Here is a 14,592-nt window from a genome sequence, read left to right on the forward strand (position 1 = left end):
TTCATCTTTGGTTATTTGATTACTAAAAACTGATACTTTACATCATACCCCCAAAAAGCAGTTTTGGTCCCCTGCCTTTATTTTTGTAATGCACCTGAAACCTGGAATTTTTTTGTTAAGTCATTTGCAACTTTTACTTTGTGAAATGCCCAGAGAACAATAGTTATGGGGCAGCTATATAAATAAAGTTGTTGCTGTTATACTGATCTTGTGATTGGGCTTGAGCTGTCTCAGTATGAATCCTGATTTCTGCCATAGTAGCTAAGGTGACAAAGGGGAGACATCAACCTCTGCTTGCCATTGGCTGGATCCAGGTAGCTGATAACACCATAGCTACTGAAAAGCTTACCATGATGGGGGGAGGGGGTTGGCTGCTTTACTGTATGTTATAGCAAGATATCACAAAGGGAATGGTGGGCAAAGGGCAATTTCCTTTCCATCCTAGAAATGATCTACCAACAAGTCCCATTGCACCTCCAGTCCCTCCTCTTGCTTCTCTTGCCAGTGGCTCCTAGGAGGGCCAACTGGTATACCTTAGGGGCTGAATCTGACCTCTACTTTGAGTAGACCTTGCTAAAGGAAGGCACCATTGTTCAGCTGGAAAGCACATGCTTTGTACTCAGAAAGTCTCTGGTTTTAATCCCTGGCATTTCAAGTTAAAGGATTTCAAGGAGCAAGTGCAGGGTCAGCCTAAGAAACGGACTCAGTGGCTTGGGTCCAGGGTACTTAAGAGAGCACCTCCTTTGTCATGAACCCTGCTGCCTATTAAGATCATCTGGAGAGGTCAGGTTACAGTTGCCGCCAGCTTGAGTGGTGGTGATTCCGGGCCGGGCCTTCTCTGAGGCTGCCCTGGGGCTCTGGAATATGACCCTGTTGAAATAATAGCATCTCCTTCTCTGTTTGCTTTTAGGAAGACCCTCCAGATGCAGCTGTTTTCTCAGACTTTTAACTGAAATTAATTTTAAAATGTTTAATTTGTGTTTATCTTATGATACTGTTTTTACTTTTTATTTTGTGAAATTTAAACTATTTTTACTCTGTTTTATATTTGTTGTGTTTTAAATTCTGTACACCACCTAGAGATGCACATATCAGGTGGTATAAAAATATAATAAATACAATACAATACAATACAATACAATACAATACAATACACAACAACTTAGAGAGCTGCCGTTGGTGGACAATACTGAGCTGGATGGATCAATGGTCTGACTCAGTATAGAGTAGTTCCATAGGATTCCTTATGGATACATGCAAAGCAGTGATGTTCTGCTTCAGCCATCTGCAGTAGTGTTCATATAGGTTTGTAGATTGTACTTAGTGTTCCTAACTATGTGAGCATGGGCATTGTAATGGGTAAGAAAAATCATATCCATTAGACTGCAATTTCCAGTAGCAGGTCTACACCACGCTTTGGCAGCAATCAGCTAGAATTTAATTAGCGCTGGGCCCCACACCCCTTCTGACAGATAAGGCCTCCAGGGTGACCTTCAAGAGAGAGAGAGAGAAACAGAGAAATCAGACACTTTTAATCTTCTAATTAGTGAGTTGGGGCTAATGGATGTATGGCGACACATCACTTCTACACAAACTATTCCAGTACTACTAGGGTTCCTCTCCAAATCCCTTTTGTGCATTGATTTTTTCTTTATCCTAAAGAACCAACCTGCAGTGTGTAACAGATCTATTTTGGCTGTGCGATCGCACCTGCTTGCTTATAATTATATAAGCAAAGTAGAGGTAGCATTACACATCTTGAGTTTATTATAACTCCCCTCTTCCATTTCAAAGACTTTTAATTCTAAAAACAAAATCTGTGTATAAGGGATGTGAAAAATAGTTGCACTCAGTAGAACTGTTCAGGTGTGTGTGGTGTTTTTGGTTAATCAATTCATTGATCCAGGCCAGCTTTTGAACGGTGCTTTAGTTACTTTTATTCCGGTCCTGGAATAGAGGCGGGGCTAACAAACAGCCAATAGCAAGAGAACTGAATGCAGACTGCACTTGCCTCTCTGTAAATAACACCTGTCTCATTAAACCATTAATATTCCTGATTCTGTTCCACTGCCTTGTCCTTGCATACCACAACTCTTTACTCTCAATTGTACTGTGTGCTTCAAATTGGGGATTGTGTACCTGGGTACAGCGTCCATTTGAGCTGGCTTGTAAGTCCCACCCCTGAGCCATTGAGCTCCTATCCTCGTGCTTTTTCTGAATACAGGATTTGTCTGAGGAGACAAACACTGTGATCAGGGAGAGATTCTCACCATGACTACAACTGTTGGGGCACCAGCATTTGCAATTATGGGGAGAATTTCACCTTGCATATAGTGTTTGTCTCTGGGGACAAAGGATATACATGTGGTGAGCAATGGGGTTTCAGCATTTCAGTGCATATCAGCATGGAAGTGTCACTTACAGCCATGCTTCTGTGAGTGCTGTATCTGGGTATAATGGCTGACATTCTGCACAGTGTCCTGCTGATCCAAGAGTGGGGCACACACGAGTGGCTACTAAGGGTTTTGTCACTACTGCAAAGTCATCACTCCCACTGTGAATAATGAGAGAATTGTCGCAGCAGTGGCGGCACAGTAGCCAAGGAGTCGCTCCAGGCTCACTAGCAGCATTGACAGGCTTTGCAGTCACATGGAACCAGCATGTATGCCCAAATCCTAGACTGATGATGAGGCATTGCACAGAATGTAATCAATGTTTACAAAAAAATATAACACCTGAAAATAAACTACTGGATAGGGCTACAGTGAAATGGGAAAACTTACGGTCTGCTTATGGCAAACTCTCTTGGTATGAGAGAGGATAATGTACTGCTTTAGTAAACAAGACACAATCTCAAACACACTTAGGTAGAATTGTTCATGTGAAGTACTGGGATCGAGGCGATCACAGTGCTGCCTCCACATATAGCCCAGGAATTTTCCCCACACTTTTACCCAGAACTGTGGCCATGTATATTTGGGATGTGTTAATTTGTGGCCAAATCAAATCTGGTTGATTTGAATGATTCAACCTCAAATCAAATAACCCTTGGGGGTACTGCCCAGATTTGAGGTCAAATCAAATCACTCTATTATTTTTGTTTACACAGTCAGACAAGTGTTATTGACTGGTTTGTTTTATCCAGACATCGAGTCCTTCCCAAGGACCTGGGATGGCTGAATTTTATTATCAATGTTGTTGCTGTTATTATTATAGATATTGTCGCAGAATATAGGCTGTTCCCAGTAAAGTTGCTTTTTGTAATTGGCTGATGGTGATTTCTGTGGCCCCTATGGTGGTGAGGTGCTCCTCAAGGTCTTTTGGAATTACACCTAGGGCACCAATTACCACTGGGATTATTTTGGTCTTCTTCTGCCACAGCCTTTCAATTTCAATTTGTAGATCTTTGTATTTTGTTATTTTTAAATTTCTTTTTCTTCTATTCTGCTGTCACCTGGTATTGCTATGTCGATTATTTTAACTTGTTTTTCTTTCTTCTCGACTACAGTTGAGAGTATTATTGATTGATTGATTTGATTTGATTTGATTTCTATACCGCCCTTCCAAAAATGGCTCAGGCTGGTTTACACAGAAAAATAACAAATAAATAAGATGGATCCCTGTCCCCAAAGGGCACACAATCTAAAAGAAATATAAGATAGACACCAGCAACAGTCACTGGAGGTACAGTGCTGGGGGTGAATAGGGCCACTTATTCTCCCCCTGCTAAATAAAGATTCGAGCTCGAATAGAAGACTCTAGATTCAAGCTCGAATCGATTCAGTGATTCAAGTAACCATTTTGTCCCTGCAATGCCAACCCTCTGAGCTTCTCTGCCATTCTGGTTGGTAGCAAATTAGAGTGGATTCATGGTGTTTCATTGAAAATCTCATTAGCTATAATAGAATCCACACGCAGAATACCTCTGAAACAACAGAACCCTGTACCCCATGGGTTAGAAACCCATGGGGGTGGTTGGCACCCTATGTGCACTACACTACCACTCGCTCTGGGCCACCCCAGCACCCCCCAAGTGCAGTTATGGGGCTGCTGAAAGCTCCATGTATACCCTATGAGGAAAAACCTTAAAGACGCGTAAACTTTAACAATTCCCCAAAAATCATCCCTCTGCCCAAATCCTTTGAAAAAATTCAGGTAGCTTCCTTGACCCTACCTGGCACTACGACCAACCCCACACTGCTCTAGGCCACCACTTTGCCCCCCGCGTGAAGCTATACATTTGCTGACACCTCAAAGCTTCTCTATGGGGAGAAACCTTAAAGACGCGTAAACTTCAACAATTCCCCAAAAATCAGCCCTTTGCCCAATTCCTCTGAAATTTGGGTGGTAGCCTCCAACCATTGGCACTACCACCCCACCCCACTAATTTGCCCCTTGGACCCGTTTTTCTTACCCGAATTGATTCAGATTCGGATTCAGATTTAATCCGAATCCGAACCGAATCAGGGGTGATTCGGGTAGCCCAGATTCGGGCACAGAACATAACTGGGGTGATTCGGTTTGGGTCCCGAACCGAATCACCAAAAATCCAAATTGCACACTCCTACTTCACACAATGCTCCTCAATCCTCATGCGGTGTTCCTCATACAGCTTCATTTTCCTGACCTCCAGAACTCAATGCTGCTCAGAGCAGCACAGATCATGTGGGTTTGCAAGCCATGTGCCACACAGAAGAGTGAAGATCATCTGAGGGAAGGTAGGTTCGACTATGCCTCCCTCCCTGCCCCAGTAATGGTTGTGTGAATGATGTTTAATTTTTATGTAAACATAAGGCTCTGTGCCTGATGAGGTACCATACTGTTGGTTCTATCCCATTAGGTGATGTATTGTTAGCATTGTATGCAGCTACAGAATTCACCCTAATCACATGTGTGGAAGTGTCAGAAATTACCAGGAGCTGTTTGGGAACAACCCTGGGATGACAGCAACCATGCTGCTATGGATAATATATTTTTATGATTATACAATTCTTATGCCCATAACTTTGTTAGGCAGATTATTAGTTAATAGCTTATAAGAGCTAGTGGTTAGGGGACAGTTGGGAGTTTAATCTGAGCCTGGACAAAGTGACTCCCTCAGGGGCAGTTCAAAGTATTGTGGTGCCTGAGGCAAGGCACCAAAAGTTGCTTTGCCCCACATCTCTGCTGCGTGCCAGCCCCCTTTCAAAAATGACCCTTGAAAGTATTGAAAGTGGCGTGGGGACAGCAAGCAGGGAAGGTTTCCACAGCCTCCTATTTTCTCCTTGTATTTCCTTGTACTCTGCAAGATGTGTGTGGAGAGGTGCTCCTTGCAAAACTTGCAAAGGTAAGATGGGTCCTGATTCAGAGCTGCACTGATGGCAGTGGTTTCCTGTCCTGCTAGTGCCTCCCCTCGCCACACCTTGCCCCATAAAAAGCAACCACCCCTGGACTCCATCTCACCCCCTGTTAAGGCAGGAACATATGTATGAACATGATTACTGTGTGTACTCTTTTTTTGGAAAAAGATGCATACATATTGATGGGATTATTATTATTATTAGTAGTAGTAGTAGTAGTAGTAGTAGTAAAAACAGTTTAGAGAATTTGGCTGTGGAGAGAGAGAGAGAGAGAGAGAGAGAGAGAGAGAGGGCTGAATATTGGGGGCACCATGGGGTGCAGGCAAAATGCCCCTCACTGAGGATCTGATGTGGGGTCTTGATTCTGTCGCCTTATAGAAAAGCATGATCTTTGCCTCCACTTATTCTCCACTTACAGGAAATACAGGAAATACAGGAAATACCAAATACAGGAAATAACATTGTGCAAACGGCCATTATTCTGTTGCTCTTCTACATCCAAAGGAAGCAAATTCAGCTAGTGTTGCCTCTTTAAGTTCTCACTGCTTAGGGGAGTGTGGAGCATGCAACCATGTAAATGAGGTCAGAGGGTAATGTTATGCTATATTCCCACCTCAGACTGCACATGGGTAATTACCTGAAATCGTCCCACGATCTTCCTTCATGTGCAGAAATTAGACATAAGTGAAAAGGTTTGAAAAGAGGTGAGAAGGCTTGAAAGGAAATCAGAGACTCCTTCTGACAGAGTAACCTGGTAGTTCTTAGAGTTCCAGTATATCAATCCTATCATGCATCTATGTTGTGGGAAAATCCTCTGGAACCTTGCCCTCCTGTTTCATCCAGCCCCTTGCAATCATCCTTCCATCAAATTGACCGAGAATGGGGCGTCTAACCGAACTAAAGAGGATTAGACTAGGTTCCTGCAATAGAGCTCGTTGCCTGACAGAGAAATTCCCTTTTTACAAGTCAACATAATGAGGATGCATGCTCAAATTAGCTTTTATTTATGATCATGAAGGCAGAGTACAAGTCAGAAGTCTGACAAGCACTGTGCCTTGGGGTACACAGTTGCCAGTTTATATAGGTTAAAAGCAAGTCAGTACATCCATCAACATATGTCATTTGTGGTTAAACATTTGTTTTCCTGTGGTGCCAATTAGAGCCTTGGACATGAGTTACTGTTTGGCCATTCTGCTGACCCTACTCCTTATCAGTATCTCCTAGTGCCAGCTGTCTCTTTCTGCTGAGTGGGGGATTTGTCTCATGACCCTGGTTACATACATTGTCTCCTGTCAGGCTCTTTTTTTTTTTTTTTTTAACTTCTTGGCCGATGAGCCTCACATCCTTGACTCGAACAATTTCATTCTGGCCTAGTGCCCTTACATTCTGTTTAGGAACCTGAACCAAACTTTTATACCCTTATTTGTGGGCCTGGATTAAACGTTTCTTTATCTACATGTTTCATTTAAGTATTAAATGTAATTATCACACAGAAGGCAGTGAGATCAAGAGTTCTTTCAGAATGAGGCAATACAATCACAATAGGAAAAATCCCTGATGCCCAGCTATGAGCCTTTCTAGTCTCTTGATCAGCAGATTTTCTCTCCCTATCATCATCATCATCATCTTGTTTATCATTTATCATATATCATATTTTATACCACCTGATATGTAAATCTCTAGCCTGATATGTACATTATAAACTCCACTCATGGATACAAATACTGTATATGTCCTTATGCTAGCAACCTATGAACAATCTCTAAATAGAGATTTAGAGTCATACATCAGTTTGGAATGTGATTGAATATAAAAATTGTCACTGGGCTAGTTCAAACAATATGGTCCTCAGCACAAGCAAACAGGTAGGGCATGTGTTGAGAGTACAGCCATTGGGATGTTCTCCACAGACATACCAATGCCCTTCCAGTGCATCGCTTTATCAATTGTGAGGGCTGTTGATCTGAATAGGCCCCTACACATGCTCCATGTATTTGTTTAAACATGTATCTGAAGTGCATGTGTAGGGGCAATTCAGATGAACAGCCTGGGAAGTGTTGTAAATCTGTTAGCTCGGCTAACCCAACAGGATTTACAACCCCCTTCAGCACTCCCTCCTGTGAGTTAACAGAAAGTAGCAGCGAAGCTACACGAAGGAAAATAAAAGGCTCACAAAGAAAATAGTAAATAAATTAAGTCCCCTGAACTGAACTAGGTACCCCCCTCTAACAATAACTAAGTAATAACTGAAAAGAAAACACAAAGCAAGGAATGAAAAGAGCGAAGGACACCAGAACCAGGAATTAACAGAACATAGCAGGAAAGCATAAACAAGGTCAAAATGGAACTTGGAAAAGTTTGGAATTCAAAATAGCACACAGTCTGCGGTCAGCGAAAGTTGCTAACAGCATCTGAGCAATTGACAGACTGCTATGGCTCAAGAGAACCAGCAGCCAATCAAGCTTCCCTGAGTCAGCACTTCTGCTTCCTCTCTTGTGATCTCCTGCACCTGTGTGACTCCCACTGAGCTTCCCTCTTGAGACATCTTCTCAAGACAGGTGAAATCCCAGCCTCTTCCACATCAGAAATCATGGCTGGCAGCTGGTGCAATCCTCAGCTCCAGATTCTGATCTCCTTGCCAAATCCTGTTGCTGTGCGTCTGAGCCCTCACTAGCAGGCAAATCCTCCCATTCCTGCTCTGACTTTTCTGAGTCAGAGGTCTGAGCCATGACAGGAAGGCAGGAGGCAAGACAAAAACGTATGCAACATAGTCAGGCCCCGGGCCCCCTTCTGGACTGCCAGGCCCTGGTAATTTGTATCGGCTTCCCCCCACCTCTTGTCAGCCCTGCCCATACCTTCCATTACTGGTTCTGAGGATCAGAGGCACAGGCTCTCAGCACAGCCCAGGGCTGCAGGGCAGGGATGGCAGAGGGTGTGCTCAGTGCTCTGGTGGGCAGAGAACACTGGCCACTCTCCCTCCAGTCCAGGGCCGGAGAGCTTCAGACTGGGGAATTGGGGAGAGCTTCAGGAAGGCCTCGGTATCTGCACTGATAGAGAGGCCTCCAGAAGTCCCACCCACCCACCCACCCACCCACCCAACAAACAAACAAACAAACAGCTGAGAGTCGGGGCAGAGAGGTTGCTGAAGCAGCATGGTTGCAGGGAGCCTTTCCATTAGCAGGCAAGCCTGTGCACAGTTCCTGCAGCTACAGGTTGATTGGTCAGTCAGTCGGCTGGGCAGAGGCGGGAAGGAAGGTAAATTTTAGAAGGCAGGCTACTCCAGCTCAGGGCCTGTCCCATTACAGGGCCTGGGGTTATCGCCCCAGTCACCCTACCCTAGGGACAGCCCTGCATGTGGGAATCCAAAGAGCTCCACCCTGACAGTGGGGGTGTTGGCGAATGGTTCTGACCTGTTGGCGGTTCCAACTGCTTTCATGATGGAACTCTTTCCAATAATGCCTGACAGAGGGAATGTTGTTCTGACACGTTGACCCAACAATGTACGGCCCTAGTAGCAACCTTGCCACTCCAATAACATAAGCACCAGCCCTAATAGTACTGGGGATGAATATGAAAAAAACTGGAGATAGGAAAACAGTTTAATCATTCTTGCATAAGGAAGGTTTAACTCCTTCCTCTAATATTATTCTTATTCAATAATTCAACAATGTGTTTAATCTCATTACATTTCCCTTCTTTTGTTGTTCTCAATAGGGATCCGAGATGTAGTACATGAAAACAAAACAAAAGATCCTGATAATAATTTATATGTAGTGAACTGGATATATACAAACAATAGAACAATAATATTGAAAACTATGAGACCACGACAGCTTGATCTATTTTCTAATTATTGATCTATTTTCAATATAATTTATATTCACATATTTAGTAGGTTTTTGTTGTTTTGGGATACATTATCAGGATCTGTTGTTTTGTTTCTATGTTCTCAATAGGGATGCCACTGAATTCCATTCCAGCTGGCATCTGGGCCAGAACCATATATGCCAGCTGGGAGTGGGGTGGGGAAAAGCTTTTAAAGAATGTAACCAAGAACTGCTACATTTGTGGTGGTCTTCAGGACTGTTCTGAAAATGAGAGTTTAGTTATCAGGCATCTTTACCTGATGAACCACCAGCATGTGAACCACCAGCGCGGCCACATTTATGGTGTGGCCACATCTGGAGTACTGCATACAGTCACCGTATCTTAAGAAGGATATTGTAGAACTGGAAAAGGTGCAGAAGAGGGCAACCAAAATGATCACGGGCCTGGAGCACCTTCCTTATGAGGCTAGGCTACAGCATCTGGGGCTCTTTACTTTGGAAATGAGGCAACTAAGGGGAGACATGATCGAAGTGTATAAAATTATACATGAGTGCAGAGGGTAGAGAGAAATTTTTCTCCCTCTCTCACAACACTAGAACCAGGAGTCACCCCATGAAACTGAAGGTTGAAAAATTTAGGGCCAACAAGCGAAAGTACTTTTTCACACAGTGCATAATTAATCTATGGAATTCCTTGCCATGGGATGTGGTGATGGCCACTAGCTTGGATGGCTTTAAAAGGGGTTTAGACAGATTCATGGAAGACAGGTCTATCAATGGCTACTAGTCAGAGGTCTATAGGCCACCTCCAGCCTCAAAGGCAGGATGTCTCTGAGTATCAGTTGCAGGGGAGTAACATCAGGAGAGAGGGCATGCCCTCAATTCCTGCCTGTAGGCTTCCAGCAGCATCTGGTGGGCCACTGTGTGAAACAGGATGCTGGACTAGATGGGTCTTGGGCCTGATCCAGCAGAGCTGTTCTTATGTTCTTATGTTCATGTAAGTCAGTATCTTAGCATGGCCCAGGGACATCCCAAGAATGTGATTTGCGATGAAACCATCCACAGTTTATTTTTTACTGTGATCTGTCATTCTGACATTACTGGTAGCCATATGACCAACATTTGATTTCAATGAAAACCACCTTAATTTGAATCAAAGAATGCGGGAACTGTTGGATCTGTCTGAGATTTGTTTACCTCAGAAATAAGGTTATTGTGTCTTAGCCTAGGAGCAATGGCTAGTTCAGATAATATGTCCAACTGGTCCACCCAAACATGCAATGAGGCACACCACCTCACTGCCACATAATTACAATTACGAATTACACAAGTAGCAGAATATCCAAACCACCTTGCCACATTAAAATATTTCTTTAAAGGAGATTTAATTCATGTGATTGGGCAGTCCAGCCATTTCCCTACCATATGATTATGTGGGGCAAATATGCTCCTCCCCTCATAATTTAGTGGGTAGGTCAGGCTGCATAATCTGAACTGGTCCTATGTAGCCTCTAAGATGACAAGAATATATGGCATCTGTGTGAAATACCTGCCAGTTCCTGTATCTCAGTTTTTTGAAGCATGTCACTGAATTAAGAAGAAACCACGTGTTGTGGTGTGTTGTTGTTTTTCCTTTAAAAAAATCTTACCTTCTGAAGTCTATATCACCTTCTCTTTATGCCTTTCATAAGGAAGAACTCTGAAAATCTGAAAGTTGGTAACTTGAGAAGAACCCTAGTCTGGGATAATGTCAAACACCAGTGATCTAAATCAGGAGTTCCCCATGTTGGGTCCCCAAATGTTGTTGTACTACAACATCCCATCATGATGGAAAATGTAGCCCAGCCACATCTGGGGACCCAAGGCTGAGAACCCTCTGGTCTGCATTATATGAGTAACAGAAATAAATGAAAGGCCAAAATCAAGCATTCATGTATAAAATGTGTGGCTGTTTATTCCCAAAGATAAGTATTTTTTAATACAGTTGCTGATATTTATTAACCTGTAGCAACTGTCAGTTTCAAACAGGAAAAAAGCCCTGTTACAAATAGAAATTATTTCCAAAGTTCAGCTGCTTCTAAATGAGATGTTGGACTCCTATGCTTAGAAATGCTTAACATAAATTATGACCTAATTAACATTTGCATGGCAATCTAGACTTCCTACAGCTTATTCTGCTAATTAACGCATGACAAATGATCGGGCATTAATATTTCATTGCGACATAACTTGTCCGGGAATGCCTATTAATGTAGTTGAGAACGTTTGCATTTCCTTATTTTTTTATATCTGAAAAGTGTTTTGTTATGATTAGAAACATTATGTAAATTTTAGTCATTAAAAGTATTTCCCATTATAAAAAAAATAGACTAATGGGCAGAAAGGCTGCAGGCATTTCAGAATGGCTTTTCTACCCCTCCCCCCTGCAGGCCTGTTTAATAATAAATTAATAAATGTCATGAAGTGATCTTCTTAGGTAATTAGAATTTGGATTCCTGGGTATCATTTAGAGTAATGGCTTACTGTGCTTTGAACAATGGAACACAGCACAGTTGCCTACAGTAGCAAGTTGACAGGGGGACAACCTATTTCTATATTGATCTTTTTTGTCTCTTGTTGGCCAGATTTAGCTTACGGCAGTAGCTCTATTTAGATGTTAGAGAAAGATCACTCTTCACAAGTAGAGCATCCAAAACGGGACCAGAAGTTCCGTCCCATCCCCGACACTCACCCCCAACAGTGAGCTGCTCGTGATTCCAGTGGTATTCGTCTGAAGAGTTGAACACTGTATCGGCAATGGTGGGCATTTCCATGATCAGGAGGCCCGCCCAACATCACAGATATAGCGTTCACCTCTTCAGACGAATGCCACTAGAACCATGAGCATCACACTGCCAGGGGTGAGTTACAGGACCGTGCTAGGACTAGGGATGAGCACAAATTGAATTTTTTATTTGATTTGGGTAAAATAGAATTATCCTGATTGGGGGGGTCCAAATCTGCCCCCTGAATCACCCCATATTCAATTTGTACCCAAATTTTCTGAATCCAAATGCAAATTGATTTGTGGTGAAAAAGGGGTTCTGAGGGCAAAAGAGTGTGATGGGTGGTAGTGCCCAATGGGTGGAAGCCACAACCCAAATTTCAATGAAATTGGGCAAAGGGATGATTTTTAAAGAATTCTTAAAGTTAGCTTTAAGCTTTTTCCCATAGGAAATAATGGAGATTTCTGTAGCCTTATAGCTCCACATAGGGAGCACCAGGGTGGCCCAGAGCAGGTTGGAGTGGGTGGTAGGGCCCAATGGGTGCAAGGAAGCTACCACCCAGCTTTCAAAGAAATTGGGCAAAGGGGTGGTGATTAAAAGAGGTGTTTTTAATTTTTTTTAATTGGCATGGCTTTGTGGCAGATTTGGGACAGAAAAGGGGTTGGGGGGCAGAAGAGTGGTTCAGGTGGTAGTGCCCCAATGGGTGCCTGCTACCATCCAGATTTCAAATAAATAGGTGAAAGGGGTGGTTTTTAATTCCCCCCCCCCTGAGGTTTGCTCATCTTTAAGCTTTTTCCCCATAGGGAATGCTGTCTTAGATAAGATGAACTGCCTCCTTTGAAGAATGTGTTTGTCCCCTGAATTTTTCATCAGTATTATTATTTCAATTTTCTTTTCACTTTTTCTTTTTTCTTTTAACAAATTATACATCTGTTGCTCAGTGAATCAGGAAGCAACCCTCAGCAATGTGTTTCCTGCTCTTGGGCAGAGCAAGACTTTTCTACTGCTTGCACAACAGCACACCTATAGAGGGAATGGGGGAATTATTAATTATTTACACAGTCAGATAGGTGTTATTGACTGGTTTGTTTTTTCATCGAGTCCTTACCAAGGACCGGGGATGGCTGAATTTTATTGTCAATGTTGTTGCTGCTGTTATAGATATCGTCGCAGAATATAGGCTGTTCCCAGTAAAATTGCTTTTTGTAATTGGCTGATGGTGATTTCTGTGGCCCCTATGGTGTTGAGGTGCTATTATTATTATTATTATTATTATTATTATTATTATTATTATTATTTTACATTTTATATCATTCTCATCCCCATCGTTCCTCTTTAGTCATGTGCTTTGGTAGTCAGGATGTCAGTCACTCTTTTTTGTTGATCAAAATGTGTTTTAATGAATTGATTAAATGTTGCAGTCTATAATCTATTGCACACCTACTTTTTCAAATTCTAATAGCTGGATTTCATATAGCATTGGGCAGTAAAGTGGGTTGAGTGTGTAAAGTAGGCATAATAGTTCAGTTGTCAAGCATTGTGTATAGCACTGATGCTTTGGTTTGGGACTGTTTTAATTGGTTTTACTTCAGTATCACTATAAAGTAAGCCACCTTGGGAGCCTTTAGGTGGAAAAGTGGGATGTAAATCTAGAAAAATAAACAACAATAGAGCGCATGTATAAGTCTCTGATTCAACTTTCAGCATCTCTGATTTCCAATAATTCTGGGATTTCCAAGCTTGGAGAGCTCTTGCCAGTCAAAGAAGGCTTCAGTGACTGAGCAGCATACTTTGAAGCTGCAATGATCAGCTTCATACTATATGCTCATAGACCTTCTTTCCTGTCGTCACTGCAGCTGCAGCCATATAACTGGGTTTTGGTTGAGTGTGAGGCAAGAGTAGTAATTTTCAGGCTTAAATTACAATTCTAGCCAGAGAAAAACGAAGAAAACCCAGGAAGAAAATGGCCTGGTTCAGGATACTTACACACTTCATGAGTGTGCCAAATTCAGACTCGAAACCAGGTCATTACAGAATTTGGCAACATCACTAGTTGACAATGGAGTGGTGAGCAGATTGAAGCAATTCTGACAGCTCTAGAAACTAGTATTATAAGCACATGACTCAGTTGGCCTCTGAAAGTGGCAGAGGAGTTATTCAAATATAATTACAGGCTTTGGTGTACTTCCGTATGAAGATAATTAACAATGGAATAATCATTAGAAGTAAACCAGGCGGCCAGGATAAGACGGTGTATATTACCGTGATCAATAAGGCACAAAGGACAGTTAAATTGCTTCTTGTGTATTGGAGCCAGCATAGTTCAATAAAAAGAAAGAAAATGAAAATATAGTATATCTAATTCACTTTCCAATAGTATGGACATGGGTAGTGTTGCCTTAAGCAGAAAGTGGAGAGTAGGGATGTGCACGGAACCAGTGGTTCCGCCGGTTTGAAGGCAGCAGGGGTGCCCCTTTAAGAGCGGGGGAAGGTGCACTTACCCCTCCCACCGCTTCCCCCCCTCCGGCATCTTTTGTTAAGAAAGCTGATCGAGGCGTCAGTGTACCTCCTGACACCCCATTGCCCCCATTGGCCAGATATGGCCGGAAGTCCCCGACACGCCTGCGCATGCTGGCACATCGGGGACTTCCGGCCATATCC

The 14,592-nt window shown here is 42.7% G+C and overlaps 1 protein-coding gene across 4 annotated transcripts in view; it reads left to right on the top strand.

Annotated features, from left to right (window-relative positions):
• TAFA1 (TAFA chemokine like family member 1) overlaps nt 1-14,592 on the top strand; it is a 570,865-nt gene that overhangs the window by 68,963 nt on the left and 487,310 nt on the right. The window lies entirely within an intron of this gene.

Source organism: Hemicordylus capensis, chromosome 2 (assembly GCF_027244095.1).
Source record: "Hemicordylus capensis ecotype Gifberg chromosome 2, rHemCap1.1.pri, whole genome shotgun sequence".
Classification (NCBI taxonomy): domain Eukaryota; kingdom Metazoa; phylum Chordata; class Lepidosauria; order Squamata; family Cordylidae; genus Hemicordylus; species Hemicordylus capensis.